Below are 19,221 nucleotides of genomic sequence, written 5' to 3' on the forward strand. Positions count from 1 at the left end.
GTATAACATTGACCTTAAACAAACTTGCTTGAAATTTTGAATAACACTTGCGTAACAGGAGTGACTGTCTCCATACTCCTATTTTTCAGCAGAAACAGTCTAACAATTTTTAAAGAACATCAAATAATTTGTTCTTAAATCAAGTGTCTGAATTTTATTTATTAATTCAATCAATATTTATTACATATTTAGTGTGTTTCTTCCTAACCAAACTTTAGTTTTCATCCATCAATCCACAGTTTCTCCATTCTATATAATCCATTCTCCTGGGCTTTCAATTCATTTTGTTTATTTTTTTTTGTATGGGGAGGCACCAGGAATCGAATCCGGGTCTCTTGCATGGTAGGCAAGAATTCTACCACTGAGCCACCATCGCACCGCCTTCATTTTATGTGCTGATTTATTGAACCCATGATGCCCTGTAGTACGTTGTACAGGTCTTTCTCCTCCACTGCCTGAAACTTCCTTGAGGGCGGGGATTTGGCTCCTACAAGTTTATGTCCATGTGTATTCATGAGGACTCTTTTGATTGTAAGTTAAAGGCAGAAATCTAACTAAATTTATTTTAAGAAAGAAGAGCAAGAAGAGAAAAGCAAGTTTTGCCTCAACTAAGGTGAAGTCCAAGGTATATAAACTGGTTTCTGGCATGGTTGGATTTAAGGGTTTGCATCCAATATGATTTGATGATTCTATATCTCCATCCTTTGAATCTGGTTTCACTTCTTACAGGCTAATTCCACCTGGCAACTATACACTTAGCAATGCTAGTGGGAAAAGAAGGTGGTTTCCTGATAGCTTGGGATGAAGCCCCATATCATTGACTGTGTCTTGAGTTATCACTTGTTTCTCCCTTCGGTCAAAATCACTTCCACTTGAGTTCTGGGCATATCAACTCCAGACAATGTAGTGGAGGAAGTGTGTTCCCCCAAAGGAAAGGATGCGGACAGATAAAATTAAATTAGCAAAATCTGCCTTAAAACATTGATCTAAGTATAGTATATGTTCAGTAAATGTCACTAACTAGATACAACAGAATAAGTAAACAGAATTGTGAAAGTCACATCTACTAGTATTGTAGAGCATGACAAAAGAACGAAATATAGTGTTTCTAAAAGTGATTATAATCTAACAGAGGTAGGGTATAAACATATGCACATAATCTGTGCTATGAGTAAGTGTATGGAAGAAAGGAGGAATGGAAGGAAGGAGCTGAGAATCTTAGTTATTATGTATCTGATGACAAAGTCAAATATAATAGATCCATGGAGCCAAGAGTGAGTTGTATGTTGTAAACTAGTAAGTTTAGAGAAGAGCTAGGATCCAGACGAACTTCAAATGATGCTTTGGTAGTCACTCTTACTTTAGAGAATTGATAAACTCAATTAGCTGAAGTGATTTTATTGATTTATTTAACAGGGTAGTAAAGGGCAGGTAGTTTCAGACGTAGCTGTTTTCAGGGTTCATACAAGAGCATTAGGGCTGCTGTCATATTTCTCAGCTCTGCTTCCCTCTGCTTATCAGTTTCATGTTTTCATTTGCAGACATATTATCTCCATGTGGCTGGTGGAGATGGCAGTCATTGGACAAAAATTCACATTCATCCAAATTTAGGAACCTAACTGAAAAAAGAATGTCCCATTCTTATTTTAAAATATGAAATATAGGGGAAAATTCTAAAAGCCCTGGGTAAGTTAAGTGTGCGTCTCTGAACTAATCACTATATCCAGAGCAATGGAGTGCCATGACAAGCTAGATCTGAGTCACAGCCATACTTGGAAAACAAAAAAAATTAGGATGAGAGATGAAGAATGCCAGGCAGCCCAAAACAATAGATAAAATGACCCACAAAAATGTGTAGGATATGCATAGAGGAAGAAGAGTTGGATAGACTTTCCAAAGAAAGTATATTGATGTATTCAGAAGTATTAACTAGTTCAATAAATATTTTCTAAAATCCACTCCTTCTGTCATGTTTTATGCTAAGTGTAAAGGTTACAAAGATGTTAGAGAAACAGTACTTACCCTCAAGTAACTAATGTTCTATTCAGAGATAGGGATACAAATATATGTTTATAGTACTATGTGGCAAGTGCAGCAATATATGTAGTCAAGACAGAGAGGATACTAAAATAGACACCAAATCCATTTGGTAACAGAGACAAGCCATAGTCAGGTAAGACTTTCTGGAGAAAGTTATTTCCATGGTAAATTAAGAAAAGGGCTGAATCAGAATTTCTCAGAAGTGTGGTCGGAGATAGGAAAGGTATGAGGTTACATACAATGATATTCTTATTGAAGGTCATCTTTTATAGTGTACAAGATGAGATCAAGAAAGGAAAGCAGCTGGAGAAGTTAGGGAAAATTATGGTGTTGGACTTTACTTCACAACTTCCAAGTTGAAGGTCACCCAAGAGATGGGTGATTGATGAAGAGGGAGGTAGGACTATTGAATTTAAGAGGGTCCAGGGAGAGAAGAGTGCTAAGTAGAAGAATGATAGGACTAAAATATCCTTTATATAGGTCATTTTGACAATTCTGAGCAGTGAGAAGGCAGAAGAAATAACTAGTTAGTTGCTGCAGTATGCCAAGTCAGAAGAGAAGGCCTGAGCCAGTTTAGAGACAGTAGAAGTAGCAAAGACAAAGATTAGACAAATATTTATGGGAACAATTTGATAGGATTTATTAACTTCTTAGATTTTGGAGATAGGGAAGCAGAAAGAGTCAGGAATATCTTCCAGGCTACCAGCTAGGAATATTGGGTGGATATTGGAGAAGAAACCAGGTAAAGAGTGATGAGGCTGATGCACTTACAGAATTTCTAAATAGAAATAGATATTCAGCATAATCTTGGATATATGAATCTTCAAGTCAGCTAGGCCTGGGGAAAGAAGGGCGGAAATCTGAGTTGGAAATAAATATCTGTGACTTACCAGTAGATAAAAGGAGTGAGAAGGCTCAGGAAGAGCTGATGTAATGAGTAATGCAGTAAACTGAGAAAGAGAGAGAAAAAATACCATTAAAAGGATGGATAAAATAATAAAAGTCAGCAAAGCAGAGAAAATAAGTAAAGTTTGAGTACACAGAGACAATCCAAAGAATGCAATACCAAAAGACATCAGAATAGAAAATTTTAAGAAAGTAAGGATAATCAATAGTCAAAGGAAGCAGAGAGATACAATAAAATAAGCTAGGATATCAGGAAACCCTATTTGGGCCCCACTGATTCTGCAGGCCAAGATCTCATAAAGGTGCCTATTGTTAGAGGTGATTTCTCCAACAGAAGTTCTTAGCCACCTTGTTGGAGGGGGCAGGTTTGCTGGAAAGATGAAAAAAGAATAGGAGGCACAAGAAGGCTTAAAAAATAAATGTATGCATGCTTGTAAACTGATTTATAGTTCATATAATCAACTTTGTGGCACAGACTAGTTAGGGAGGGAATAGAAGCTAAAATAAAATGGAGGAATCATAGAGTTCATAGAGGAGGATAAAATGGAGACCACAAAGCACTTAAAGGTCTCTCCAAGGTTGAAGCTTGAGTGTAGCGGAGTTTGGGAAAGCAGAGAAGACAAATAAGTAGTGGTCAGGGAGTGGGCTTTTAGAACAACTTCCAAGATAAAGGTCACTCAGGAGATAGGTGATTAATGGAGGGGTAGTTGAGGCCCCTCCAAAGGTTCAGATATATCCAGGTGATTTCATCAGATTGTGTAGATGTGAAAATATAAATCTCTAGGAGATAGAGTAGAAAGAATCTTTTCAGCTGTGAGCTGGTTCAAAGTCTTCAATGAATGAAAAAAAGGTAATTGAAGTTCGTTGAATGGCAACAGTGAGAAAGAGTATGGATGGCCTTAACTTAAAGAAATGTTTGTGCACTTTGAGATGAATAATGTAGTCAGAAAAAAATGCTTCTACTCAAGAGTCAGGAAAGAAGGGTGGAATGATAAGATAAAGATCTAATTTGTGTTGGATTAAATTCATATGAGGAGTTATGAACTTGATTCTGCAAGTGATGTTACCACATTTTGGAAATTTTATCACTTCTTAGCATTCCTGCTACTTGTTGGCCATCTAGGTTAAGATTTCACAGACAAAGAGGGTAAAACAAATTACCCAAATCAGGGTTTTAGATAACATACTAACCATTCATTTAAACTTCCTTCAACAAATATTTATTGAGTAGCTACTATGTGTAAAGAAGCTGTAGTTTTTGATGCTGTAAAATTCTAACTTTGGAATTGGAAAAATCAAGGTGAATTTCATTCAGTTTTTCTCCTTTAAATTCTAAATGACCTTAGTCCTTTTTCAGATACAAAATGCAAAAAACACTTAAAAACTGCCTTTTTTGTCTAGGCATAGAGATCAACAAGTTAACACTAATAAAATTATGGTATGCTTTAAAATATCATATAAAATCTTATATTAAGGAAATATTTTTACCATAATTTCTTTACCATATCAAATTTTAGTTTCAGGAAAATTATATGATTTTATAGTCTTTTATCTCCTGCTAGACTGCAAACTTGTTCGTTTTTCTTTTATATTGCTTTGTTTTAATAGATTTTAATTAAACATACATTTCAACAAATTTAAAACTGTATAGGTTTCTTCCTGCTTTTATTTTACATTAAGTGAAAGTTAAAATGCTATGCTATGTTCTATTTTTATCGATTAATTAAAATGAAATCTGCCTGGAATATTTTCATCTTTTATAACATTAATTGAATAATAATTGAATCAGGAATTTATAGAATTGCTTGTCATTAAATATATATCTTTAGGAAAGAAATGAAAATATGCAGCAATTTCTCAACTATTTTGGTTATTCTATTTCTCAGCAGGTATATTAATAGCCCACAGTGCTAGTAATACTATGTCAGGAGATATGATAAACTGAGATATTTAGGGTGTATAAGTTATTTTTTCCTCATTATTTCAACTAAGGCATTTGAGAACTTAACACAATGCATTTGTGATGGAGATATTTCCGTCCATTATTCAAAAATATTTGAATGTCTGTCATATGCCAGGCATTATTTTAGGCATGACAGATATGACAGTGAAGGAAAAAAGTATTCTACCCTCATAAAGCTTACATTTTGGTTAAAGAAGAAACCATAAACAAATAGATAAATACTTGCATACTGTGAAAAAGATAGAAGAGATAACGTCGTAAAACATGACTAGGGAGTCTGTTATAAAAGGCTTTTCTGAGAAGATGAAATTTGAGTTAAGACCTTAATGTTAACACAGAGGGGACAAAAGCACCTTAAGCAGAACTGCAAGGGCTCTGTGGTGGGAGTGAATTTGGTGGGTGTAATGGACAAAAAGAAGCTCATCGTGGCTAGGACCCACGTAAAATGTGGGAGAATGAAATATTGAAAATTGGAGAGAGATGAAACAGTAAAATAACATAAGACCCTCCAGCCTATGAAAAGAAATTTAGATTTTATTATAAACAGAATTGGAAGCTATTTGAAAAATTTTATCAGGGGTTTAAATTTTATGACTTTATTCATCATTTTCTAGAGATCTTTAAAGAATATTTTTTAGGTGCAGATTTTTTTCTGTGAGCTATTTTGAAAGTTTTTACAATCAAAACACATTTTATAACCTCTCCATTCCATCTCCCATTAAAAATAGTCTCAATTGCATCTATTTGAATTATGTACCCTAGAAAAAAGCATGTTCTTAATCTTATTCCTATTTGTGTGGGTCTGAACCCATTATGAACAGGATGTTTTAGAGATACTATTTTCAGTTGAGGTGCAGCCAACTGAATCAGGACGGACCTTTATCTAATTACTGAAGTTCTTTATAAGCTGAAGAAATTCAGACATAGAGAAAACCAATGGGAGGACCTAGAATCATAAAGTCAGTAGAAATCCCTAAGAGAAAGGAGAGGATATTACCATGTGACAGGAAAGCCAAGGAACCCAAGGATTGCTGAACCACGAAAACGCCACTTTGCTGTTTTGAAGCTATGTGCCCCAGAAAAACCATGTTCTCTTAATCTAGTCTTGTGGAGGCAAACCTATTATTAGGTTAGGCTTTTTGATTAGGTTATTCCCATGGAGATATGACCTCGCCCATTCAATAATAATTCCACTTATTGGAGTTCTTTAAAAGAGGGACACTTTGGACAGTGTCCACAGACATTTGGAGATGCAGAAAGAAATGCCTCAGGAGATGCCAGAAGCTGAGAGAGTCATTTGAAACCAGAAGCTGGGAGATAAAGACTGCAGACTTGAACATGTGCTTTCCAATGTGACAGAGAAATCCTGGATAGGATTGGCCTTTCTTGAGTGGAAGTTTCCTCTTGTTGATGCCTTCATTTGGACATTTTCATGGCCATAGAATTGTAACTTATAACTTAATAACTTCCCTTTATAAAAGTGAATCCATTTCTGTAACATTGCATTCTGGCAGCTTTGCAAACCAAAACAGATTTTGGTACCAGGCTGTGGTTTGCAAATATCAAGCATGTTGGAAATGCTTTTTACTTGGATGACAGGAGAATTCTGGAAGAATTGTGAGGAGGTGAGTAGGAAAGGTCTGGATTGCTTTGAAGAGACTGTTGGTAGAAATATGGATATTAAATGTTCTCCTAATAAGGCCTTAGACAAAAAAATTGATGAATGTGCCATTGCAAACTGGAAGAAAGGTGATCCTTGTTTTAAAGTGGCAGAGAATTTGACAAAATTGAGCCCTTATATTGTATGGAAGTTAGAGTTTGAAGATAATGAGTTTGGATATCTAGCTGAAGAAATTTCCAAACTAAATGTGGGAAAGTTGCCTTCTTCTTACAGCTTATAGTAAAATGTGACAGAGAGGGATAAATTGAGAACCAAACTTATGGGTACAAAGAAACCAGAAACTGATAGCTTGGAACATTCTGAGCTTTTCAGAAATGAGGCTCCAGAGAATATTGACTCACATGAGGATTTAACCAAACATGGAACCATTCAGCCACTTCAGAAAAAGCCAGAATTGGATATGGAGCTATCCAGAAAGGATTTGTGGAAAGGCCTATTGTCTGATGGCTTGGACTCCTGTATGCTGCATGCCAAGTCAACAATTTTTTTAATGAGAGCTGTATAAACATAATCACTGTCAGTCTAGGCTAAAATGGACAGAAAAGGTATAGGTCGAAGGAAAAATTACTTCAAAGGTAGAATCATGGAAGCTAAGATCTGGAGCTGGGAGATCTTTGGCCAGCAGAGTGGCTCCACCCATGCATGTGGAGAGGGTGAGTTTGCCCCAGAACCAGAGTGTGGATCTTCTGCTTAGTTGCTTGTGAAGGGTGCTGCCCCCTCATGCCTAAGAAAGAGTAGCACACATTCCCTAGGGATTAGGAGGGCCTGGCTGTCACCCCACTGTTCTGAGGGGTTGAACATGTGGCCCAGGAATGGCAGAGAGTCCAGATGCCACCCAGATGCTTGGAGAGTGTAGGGCTGAGGACAAGGTAGCCTCCCCAATGTTCCCCAACGTTGCAACTTTCACCTCACTGTTTAGAGAGAGAAGGGCTGCTGTATAAACCCTTGGATAAGATGAGGCTGCCACCTTCTCAAGTCCCAAGGATGAAATGTCATTCTATAAATGACTCAGACTTTTAAATCTAATGGAGTATATGCTGCAGGTTTCTGGAGCTGTTTGGGTCTGGTAACCCCTGTTTTCCTTTCAATTTCTTCTTATGGCAATGGAGATGTTTATCCTATGACCACTCCTTCTTTGTATATTGGAAGTAGATAACTTAGACTGAGTTTCATAGGTCCATGGCCAGAGGAAAATTTTGCCTTAAGACAAATCATGCCTGTAACTGATTTTGATGAGATTTTGTACCATTTTTAACTTGGTATTGTATTTGTATTGTTACTGAAAATGTTTAAGGCTTTTGTGATATTGTGATGGAATGAATGTATTTTGCATTTGAAAAGAACATGTCTTTTAGAGGGTTCAAAGGGTGGAATGTGCTGGTTTGAAGCTGTTATATACCCCAGAAAAGCCATGCTCTTTTAATTCAATCTTGAAGGGGCAAACCCATTGTTGTGTGGGATCTTTTGATTAGGTTGTTTTAATGGAGATGTGACCCCACTCATTCAAGTGGGTCTTAATCCACTTATCAGAGTCCTTTAGAAAAGGGAATTTTGGAGAGAACACAGATGTTGGAGATGCAGAGGTTAATTCCCCAGAAGAAGCCAGAAACTGAGAGAATCATTTGAAACCAGAAGCCGAGAGAGGACAGCATATGTTGCCATGTGCATTCCAATGTGAAAGAGAAACCCCTGAGGTGATTGGCCTTTCTTGAGTGAAGGTATCCTCTTGTTGATACCTTCATTTGGACATTTTCATGGGCATAGAATTGTAGCTTGTAACTTAATCATTGACAATCTGTCTCTGCTATATTGCATTCTGGCAGCTTTCGCAAACCAAAATAGCTACTTATCCGGGGAGAAAGCAAGCCTCCTAGCCTCTGAAACCATGAGCCAATAAATTCCCATTGTTTAAGCCAACCATTGTGTGGTATTTCTTATAGCAGCCAGGGAGTAAAGACACTCAGTAATGATGAGAGGGAAAAACATTAAGAAAATGGTCCAACTTTATTTTTTTGCAATCATGCAAGATACAAGTAGGTCAAAACCTGACCTTTAAGTGATTTTTTGTTATGTTTGTCAGAATGTAATAATCTTATATAGAAGTCCAGCAGTGAACTAATTTAAACTAATGTAAATAATACTGTCTATACTAGGATGAGACAGAACTAAGAACTTTTGGCTCTCCCCTTTGTGAGCTTTGTGATTGTAGGGAAATTGCTCACTTCTTTCAGTATTTGTTTCTTCATATGCAAAATGTGAATAATAATTCTTATCACATTTTTGGAAATATTAAATACATATATATACGTGTATCACCTAATATATCAATATAATTTCTGACCTGTAATAAGTATTCAGTGTGCTCTGAAACAAGGCCACACAGTTTCTGAAACTTTCAAGGCTACAAGCATAGATCAACATTTAATTTTCTTAAAGGTATCCAGCAGTTTTGCTCCATTTACCTCTTTTGATTGACATGTAAGGATTCATATTTGGAAGAACCGTTGTACTTTGTGTTCCTTTTTTTTTTTTTTTTTGCATGGCGGGCAGGGCTTCTTTGATAAAGTTAAAACAAAAATTCCAAATTTTAAAATGAAAGCTTCAAGACAATGTAACTTAACTGTAGTAGCAAACAATGCCCCAATCTCGTTGGTTTTAAGAGCAAATTTTATGTCTCACTTGTGTTACACAAAGAAAGTAAACTGAGGCTCTGCTCAAGATTGAAAGGGGTATGGTATATATGAATTCTTTTCTATCTTCTTTTTATTTATTTTTCTGAATTGATGCAAATGTTCTAAGAAATGATCATGATGATGAATATTCAACTATGTGATGATATTTTGAATTACTGATCATATATGTAGAATGGAATGATCATATGGTAAGAATGTTTGTGTTTGTATGTTGGTATGTTTAATAAATAAAATAAATTTAAAAAGAAAGACTGAAACTCTGCTACATTTTTTATTCATTTGAAAACCCAGGCTCATGCATTGAAAGGTATATACCAATGCCTGGAGCAGATAGAAAGAACAACAGGGATTTGGGTAACTCATGAACCTTCTTAAAGCTATGATGTGGTAAATATCATGTCTGTACATATTTCATTAGTCAAAGCATATCACATGTCTAAGTCCAAGCCAGAAGGGTCGGGAAATTCTCCTACAGGAAGATGGGCCTGAATATTTGAATTCTACTCTAATCTGCCTTTTTAGTCACAAGTACTTATTTTCTTCCCTTCTGCACTTAAAATGCAACCATGCCTTCCCCCCAAAAAATTCCCAAAAGGCTTATCCAATCACATCAATAGCTACTTATGGGATCTAATGACATCCTCCTCATTAGGCTTCATGACCTAGAATCTTATGACCCTAAAAGGTAAGTTACTTGTCTTTCCATTCTAAACTCATATTCAATGGTGGAAAAGAGAGGGGATAATGCTATCAAATTACTCCTTTTTATAGAGGAAGAATGCAAAGGATGCAGCAGTCCCCGGCCCATAGATTTTTTTAACATCCTTCTAAGGATATTTGTATAGGCCACTTACTTCATTAGTATACAATATTCCTTGATTAAGCTCTGGTTCTCTTACCTGGGAGTAGAGCTCTAGTCCTTTGATCTCTATGTTCCTGGTGTTCCTAGTGGAAGGTATCTTCCTGGGCCACATCATAAGAGGGTATAGTAGAATATGTTCTCTTTAGAGGTTAAGCAATTGTCTAAGACTACTTCTTGCCTGAGGAATTTGAGAATAGAAGGTCACTTTACATATCAAATGATCATGGTTTTTCTTTGCTGTGTTTCTTCTTATTTATGGTTTCATGTGCCAAAGGGAAATTGAAAATGATGGATTCTTTTCTGAAAACACCTCTCTCTTGTCGTGCTTTGTCATATGTAGCTAATGACACCCAATATATATTAATAACTCTGAATTTTGCAAGCTTCTTGCCAAAAATTAATTAAGTATACCATTTACCTTCCAAGTTGCTTCACCGTTGCATATTAATGAATTGCCATTTTCCTACTATCCAATAACAGTTTTCTCAATTATAGATACCAGGACCCAGAGTCAGAATTTTGTTGTGGTAGAGCTCTGCTTTTAGGAATAATCTTTTGTATTAGTAAAATTTTCTGACATAGCAAACTATCCAAAATCTCAATGACCTATAACACAAACATTTATTTCTCATTCATATTAATTAGATGATGACAACTGAAGCTTGATTGCTTCTTAGCTCTGCTCAGCCCTGTCCCAGGACCCAAAGTGAAGGAGTCACCCTATGTAAGAAGTCATGCCAATTCTCCCATGGAAAGGAAGTATCAAGAGGTAACTTTGATGACCCTTCAAGCTTTTACTGTAAAGTGGCTTAAGTCATCTCTGCACACATCCATCGACCTAAGAATGTTGCATGGCTTAACTCAAATTTAATGGGGTGGGGAGGTATTATCACACAAAGAGGAAATTAATTTTTGCAAGAAATGCTTAATGTGAGCAAACTTAATTTAATTGCTCTGTTTAATATTTCTTAAAATAATATTAATTGTAGTCAGAGTTGTTTTTCCAAAGATTATTCAATGCCACATGATGTTGGGACAAGTTAAAATAGTAAGAACTAACATTTATTATGCTTTCTAAATTCTAGGTTTATTCTGAGAAATCCACACATTATTTTACTAAGGAGTTAGGTGCTATAATGTATATTGTACAGAAAAGGAAATAAGGTTGGAGTGGTTTAGTGACTTATCCTCTGTGGTATAGCTAGTAATAGGAAGACTCAGGATTTAACCCTAGGTGTTAACACAGAAATCACATTTTGAACCATTATGCACAATGTCTGTGAAGTTACTCCCATGGAAAATGGGCTCCAGTTGGAAAACCACTATAGAAAAAAGTATGATATGGGTAATATTGATGAAACAGGACATAACTGATATCATTATCATTCTAGAATGTTGCTACAAATCATGCAATGAAGAAAAAGGACTGAGTGAATTTTTTTTTTAACTGAATTTACAGGCTTCCATATCTAGAAAGCTTCTACAATTTGGAAAATGGCAAATATATGGTAAGTAGACATATTTCCAAGTTCAACCCATCTGCACTTATGAATACAATATTTGAACAATAAACAATGAAGAAAAAACATCTGAACACTTAAGAGAAATATTATTCAATAAAATTTCCAATTTAGTATTTCTTTTTGGTCAGTTATCACCTCTAGCATGTATTTCTATATTTAATGTTTGTATTTCCTGATAGAAAGTAATTGTTTAATTAATCAGCTTAGTCTGTTTTCTTTTATTCCTGGAGAATATCTTGGATAAATGGCATTTTCACTGCTCTCAATTTCTGTTTGTGTATTTCAGTCTATTCTAAGTGAAAGCAAGCACTTAAATGCACCATCAAATTGAAGATAGACCCTCAGGAAATGTGGCCTCATCTACATGCAGCATTATAGTGCTTTTTGTAAGAACATATTTGACTTTGCACTTTTCCTTGGTAGTAATGGGAGCAGAATAAGTGTGATGTACAGAATTCAGTTAACAGCTTAAAAACCTTAATAGCATTTAAGCTCTTTTTATGTTACATATTTCTAACAATGAAAATTTTATGGGAGAGTAAAATCTCTTTATTTCAAAGAAAGGCATTTGCAAAATTTCAGATTTCAAGAAAGAAAAAGGTAGTTCATGTGACATACCCAGAATGCAGCAAAGATATTTTAAATGAAAGAATGCACTTATTTAGTTCTCATTCAATTAAATACAAGTGAGAAATTAATTATTTGCAAATGTGCATGTTAAAAGTGGAAATAATAGTTTTCCTAATAAAGGATCACTGACTTTTAGGAAATGAGATTACTTAAGGATCCTATAAGAAAAATAGCAACAGCATTTTCTTTGTTAAAGATAGTTCTCTAAAACATTTCAAATGTAAACAATTTACAGTCAGAACAAAGAAAAGTGCTATTTTTCTAGTGCCTAAAACAATAGCTTATTGGTATATTTCATGATTCTGTAGGGCAGGAATTGGCAAGGCTTAGTGTGAATGTCTTGCATCTGCTCCATGTTATCTGGGGCCTCAGCTGGGAAGATTCAAGTGTTGCAGGATGGCAGGCACCTCTTTCTCTTCGTGCAGCCTCTCCACGTGACTAGCTTGGGCTTTTGTACAGAAGAATGACCTCAGATGGCAGAGTTCCAAGAGGAGTAAAGCAGACCCTGCCAGTCCTCTTAAAAGGCAAACCTGGAATTCACCTTTGCCATACTCTATTGGTTAAACCAGTCTGTAGCCACGCCAGAGTCAAGAGACATCGATTCTATCTCTTGATGAGAACAGGGTTAAAAATTGTTCAGCCCTCTCTAAACCACCACTGAGAGGGTGGGTGTGTTTTGTGAGTACGATCATACACATTCTCTTTATAAGCTGGGTGGCCACCTCAGTTTTTATGTACTACTATCCAGGTGGTGTCTCCTGGCCTGGCCTTCAGGATCTGACCATTCCTTTTTCCATTATCTTCTCTTGTGCTTTAAGCTGTGTCAAAGGTGGAGAGGGCAGAGGGCAGGAGAATGGCTTTGTGGTCAGCAGAATACAAAAATTCTATTTTCAAAGTAGGGAACAAATGGACTTCAGCTTGCTGTCATGAAATAATCACAAGTGTAAGGCCAAGCCGCTATAAATTTCATCTCACATCCACAGTGTATGATCTATAGATACATGACATGAAATTACATATGCACTTACACATAAATGTCTCTTCATTAACTTAATTGAAGCCAAACATCACTGTGCAGCAGGGATTTTTACCTACCTATGACTGCAGATGAAGTCAGTGGAAGTATCCCTGGAGTGCCTGGAAAGCTGCCACTGCTTGTTGAAAAGAAATTCAGTGCCCTTGTCAATCTTGCATTTGTTATCAGAATCTATTTGGGCAATGGTCTGTGGATCCTTTTACGTGAAATTGACTGTAACCACATAAATCTGTAATTCTTGGCTTCCCCTGAAGATGTCTGTTCATTTTGAGGCCAGATGACAGACAGATTTGGAGTGATCACGGCAATTGCAAGAGCAACTCCGCTTTTGAAACCACTTTAATTCCTTTGTGAATTAGAAGATGGGAAGGAAAGATCCCAGTGGCTTATTTATAATTAAACAAAATATTCTTGATTTTAGAGCAGATTTTAGCAACCCTCATCAATTTGAATTTCTCTTTTAACAACTCTGTGTTGCTATCAAAAGTTTCCAGTAGCACCTAATTGGGAAAACTTTATTGCATGAATTTACATAAGACTTTCCTCTCAAATGAGCTCCTTCCACTTTCTTGGCTCCATATATTACAAAATCCATACCTACCTTATCACTGCCTAATGGAGGCAACATTTTGGCACTTCAAGTGAATTTTTGGATTTTTACTTCTATTTAAGTCCCATCAGCCTCTTTGACTTAAAGATACAATTGTTTCAAATGTTTCTACTACATACATTGAGCATCATAATAGATATTTTAAATTTTGCTTCAGTCACCAAACATGATTTTAAAAAGTTCCTGAGGTTCATTTAACGTATCACCCATATTTTTACTTATTTCATAGTTTTTCTTTCATTTTTGCAGTTCTAGGCTTTTTTCTGTGATAATTTATGTTTTAGTTACAGAGATTCGTCTAGTCATATTTTAAAGGTAGGCCTGCTAGTAACAAATTCTTTTAGTTTTTATTTGTCTAGTGAGTGTCTTTATTTTCCCTTACTGCCTTAAGGATAGTTTAAAAAAAATAGTTTTATTGAGAAATATCCACACATTGAGTCCAACCATGTTATACAATCAATGGCTCACAATGTCATCACATGGTTGTGTATTCTTTACCATGATCATTTTTAGAGTATTTGCATGACTCCAGAAAAAGTAATAAAAAGAAAAAAAAGAACTCATGCATCCCACACTCCTTACCCCTCTCTCTCATTGACCCATACTTTCAATCTACCCAGTTTTTACCCTTTATCCCACCCTATCATTTATTTATTTTTTATTTTTTTAAATTTTTTAAATTTATTTTTTACCCTTCATCATTATTATTTTTTTACTCATCTGTCCATACCCTGGATAAGAGGAGCATCAGACACAATGTTTTCACAATCATACAATAAGTCATTGTAAAAGCTGTATAGTTATACAGTTGTCTTCAAGAATCAAGGCCATTGGAACAAGGTTCAACAGTTTCAGGTACTTCCCTTCAGCCACTCTAATATACTATAAACTGAAAATAGATATCTATATAATGCATAAGAATAACCTCCAGGATAACTTCTTGACTCTATTTGAAATTTCTCAGTCACTGAGATTTTATTTTGTCTCATTTCTCTCTTTCCCCTTTTGGTCAAGAAGTCTTTCTCATTCCAATGATGCTGGGTCCCGGCTCATCCCTGGGAATTAGGTCCCACATTGCTAGGAAGATTTACACCCCTGGGAGTTATGTCCTACGAAGGCAGTGAGTTCACCCAACAAGTTGTCTCAGAGAGAGAGGTCACATCTGAAGCAAAAAGGGCTCTCTGGGGGTGATTCTTAGGCCTCATTTTAAAAAGGGTTAGTTTCTCCTTTGCAGGAATAAACTTCATAGGGGCGAACCCCAAGATTGAATTGGTTGTTTCCACTGCTTGCAAGAATATCAGGAATTCCCCAGTTGGGAAAGTTGAATATTTCCCCTTTCTCCCCAGTACCCCAAAAGGGTTTTGCAAGTACTTTTTTATTCTCTATCCAGATTACTCTGGGATATATCAGGGCATCACACTAACCTGGACAAACCAACAAGATCTATTCAAGGTTATGGTATTCCAGTAAATTGACCATACAAGTTAAATTACTATAGTGCTCCCCCAAATATAAATTTTGTCCTGAATAAAACTCTCTTCCTTTGATCTCATACAGAGGTTGAAGTTGAAAAATATGGGCTTAAGGATAGTTTCTCCAGACATGGAATTTGTGGTTGACATTTATTTTCTTTCAGCACTTGAAAAATGTGTGCTACTTTCTTTTGGTCTCCATGGCTTCATAGGAGAAATTCTCTGTAATTCAAATTGGTGCACCTATAGATGTGAGGCACAAATCTTTTTCTGATTTCTTTTAAAACTTTTTCTTTGTCTTTAGTTTTCAGAAATTTAATTATGATGTCTTAGCATAGAATTTCTGGCTTTATGTTTTTTAATCTATAAGTTTATATCTTTTAGCAAATTTGGGAAGTTTTCAGCCATTATTTTTTTAAATCGTTTTCAGTCCCATATTCTTTCTCCTCTCATTTTGAGGCTTAATGATTTCAATATTAGATTTTTTGCCTTTTAGCCCACAAGTCCTGATCATATTTTGTTGTTAACATTGTGTAAATGCATTGATCTGTCCTCAAGTTTACTGATTTTATCTTTTATCATCTGTACTCTGTTATTGAACCCCCAGCAATTGTTGAATTTCTGTTATTGTATTTTTCAGTTTTATAATTTCCATTTCTTTTCTGTAACTTCTATTTGCTTGATGTGCTTTTCTTTTCTTTTTTCTTTTTTTTGATCTATTTCAAATGAATTTGTAGTTACTTGAGGCAGTTTTATGATAAGTCTTTGTCAGTTCCAACACCTGATTGATTTCAGCATTGGTGTCAGTTGGTTGCTTTTATCAGTCAAGTTATGATGTTATGTGTTTTTGGTATGACTACTAATTTTCGATTAAATCCTGGACATTTTGGATATTATTCTAGCAGACTCTTGATCCTATCTAGATATTCTATTTCATAGGCAGTCACTCTTTTTAGGTTTAATATGTAGGATCTTGCTTTTCTGTGTGGGCTGCTTTCCAGTGACAGTTTAGGTTACTGGATCTTTAAGATGCTATTATGGTCTGCTTCATTCTTCTTGCTCTGCTTGAACTTCTCCTGGATCCCTGCTGGTGATGTCTGTGGAGGCAAAAGTGTTTTCCTTGACCACTGACTGCTGTTCGATGAGATGTGGGATATCAAGACACACAAGATGGAAAATGTTTCATCTGGCCTGATCTCTGCCTATCCAGTGTCAATGGGTTTCCTGCTATCTCTACAGCTTCAAAGAGAGGGAATTGTCTACCTGGGTTGACTTCTGTCACTGGGTGGATGGCCAGTAGTATTGGGGTTTGTGTGATTAGCGGCTACTGGATGGAGAGCTGGGAAAAACTAGGACTGCTGGCCTGCAGCTGCAGAGCATCATGTGGGACAGCTAGCTTTGGATACACTATTGGTGCTGTTTCAGAGAGGTGAAGCTGCCATTGCCATTGGATATGAGTCATCCTACTAAGTACCTGCTGGTCTTTCCCTTTTCTGGACAATTGGTGACACATTTGGCCAAAGTAGACTTTTCTTTTCTTTTTCCTATGTCCTTTGGTAGTTCTGGGCTGCAAATCTCTATGGCATCCTCTCTAGGATATATGAGAGCTGAAAAGAAAACTCAGGGAACTTACCACTTCATTTTCTTTAGGCCCTAAGGACATGTTTTTCTTTGCATCTTTTAGAGTCCTTTTATAATTATTGATTAGATTATTTCCAGGGTATTTAATTGTATTTAGAGAGGAGGAGAATGGAAAAGTGAGTCTATCCTATCTTGTCCTAAATATGTTTTTTTTTTTTTTTTTTTTTTTTAAAGAGAGAGGGAGGAGGAAGGGAAGGAAAGACAGAGAAGGAAGGAAGGATGGAAGGAAGGAAGGGAGGAAGAAAGGGAAACATTTTTAAACATTTTCTTGTTTTATTATATTTTGTTTGTTTGTTTGTTTTTTACATGGGCTGGGGCCGGGAATCGAACCGGGGTCCTCCGGCACGGCAGGCAAGCACTCTTGCCCGCTGAGCCACCGCGGCCCGCCCCTAAATATGTTTTTGACTGGATTTGATACTTATTAATATTTTTTTGGCCTAGAAGTGATAGACAGCCAGAGGATTTGAGGGTGCATTTTGGTTTCCTACCCACCAATGCTGTATTTAGCTCTCACTTGGCTTTTACCCAACTTGGAGAGCTGCTTGATAGCATAGACCTGGCAATAAAAGAACAAAAACAATAGAAACCAAAGAGGCCAGACTGTGAAAAAATCTAGCTTGGTTATTTAGTATGCTTTTCCATCAGGAAGAAAAGAAAAATTCAACACACCATGGCCTTAAAAGCAAAGCCAGAATGTAAGTTCCATATTTTAAAACTTTGCACTACCGTTAATCAGTAGAACTTTAAATGCTGCCATTATTGGCTTCATCCTAATACTATTGAAATTTCAGTTTTAAAACTGTGTCAGCCACAATTAACCTAAATAGCTAAAAATGTATACCTTAGAGCAGATGCCTGCAAAGTAGAGCACCAAGATGAGCCAAATCTGGCCACCTCCACTCTTTAAATATTGTCTGATTCTGTCTTCCCTCCATTACAGCAGAATCGAGTGGTTGGCAAAGTGATTATATGGCTCACAGAGCAAATATATTTATTACTTGAATCTTTCAGAGAAAAGTTTACTCATCCCTCTCTTAAAGGCAAGCGAACTTCATTAGTCCATTTACTTTATCATTCATTAATTCAATACTCATTTAATGATTTTACAACAAATCCACTTAATAAATCATACAGCAGATAATTTCATCCATTTTTACAAATAACAAAAGTCATCTATCAATGGCTTAAGTGTAATCATCTATATTACTAAAAATTTATTTTCAAATGTGTAGCACTATTCTGGAAGGCATAATTCAACAAGATAAAAGAAAGTAATTACAGACACAATTTGCTCACTGGATTAAATAAGATCAAGTAGGAGTCATTATATTGGTTTCAGCTGAACAGGTTGTCCTAAAGAATGAATTATGCAATGCACAAGGCAATATTATTAGGTCTTGAATTTATAAATACTGAACAAATTAAATGGAATCCAATCACATTGATCAACAATTATCGAGCAATTTATTTATGTATTGAGTATTTATTGCAAGACAATATTAGGTGGTTTGAGAGGAACACATATCCTAGTAAATGTTGGAGAAAGGGGAGAGGGAGTGATTTAGCCTATTCTTTATAGGAGATGGACTGAAAAGAGGAATGATTATTTAGGAAGATAGTGAAGGGAAAAAACTAGGGAAAGCTGGGCTAGATGAAAGAGTAATGAAGAGAAAGTTCAGTTGGGTTTTGTAAATTATTGATGATAAAAAGCTTTTTATTGATAAATAGTAACAATAATAACACCTCAGTGTTAGAGATATGATGGTACTAACCCAGGAAGGTCATTTTAACTGTCTGTATTGCAGTCAAGCTATTTCATTCTTCATAGTGACCTGGTTTAGCAGTCTCAGGAAGCAGCCAGGAGATTCCCCACCTACTTGAGACCCATGAGCTTAGAACACAAACATTTTCTTTAACAATTTTTTGTTTGTTTTGTTTTTTAAGAAAGAAGGCCAAAGTCATTTTACTGATACCTTTAAGCTCTAATCACCCTAAATGTAAAGTATATTGTGTATCATAGAGTTGAAGTGTGAACCAGCAAAGATTTGCACCAAATAAGTTCTAAATTGTCACATGTCATAAGATAATCTCTTGTCCTTAAGTAACAGGAATATGATTAAATAGCTCAATTATCTCTTAACTTTAATATGTGTTCTCCACAAAA

General features: G+C 35.9%; 1 long non-coding RNA gene across 1 annotated transcript in view; it reads right to left on the reverse strand.

Annotated features, from left to right (window-relative positions):
- LOC143647970 (uncharacterized) overlaps positions 1-19,221 on the reverse strand; it is a 132,935-nt gene that overhangs the window by 38,188 nt on the left and 75,526 nt on the right. The window contains exon 6 of the long non-coding RNA XR_013158289.1: positions 10,183-10,323. This is a non-coding gene — a long non-coding RNA (uncharacterized LOC143647970). The remainder of the gene's footprint in view (positions 1-10,182; positions 10,324-19,221) is intronic.

The sequence above is a fragment of the Tamandua tetradactyla genome, chromosome 10 (assembly GCF_023851605.1).
Source record: "Tamandua tetradactyla isolate mTamTet1 chromosome 10, mTamTet1.pri, whole genome shotgun sequence".
Classification (NCBI taxonomy): domain Eukaryota; kingdom Metazoa; phylum Chordata; class Mammalia; order Pilosa; family Myrmecophagidae; genus Tamandua; species Tamandua tetradactyla.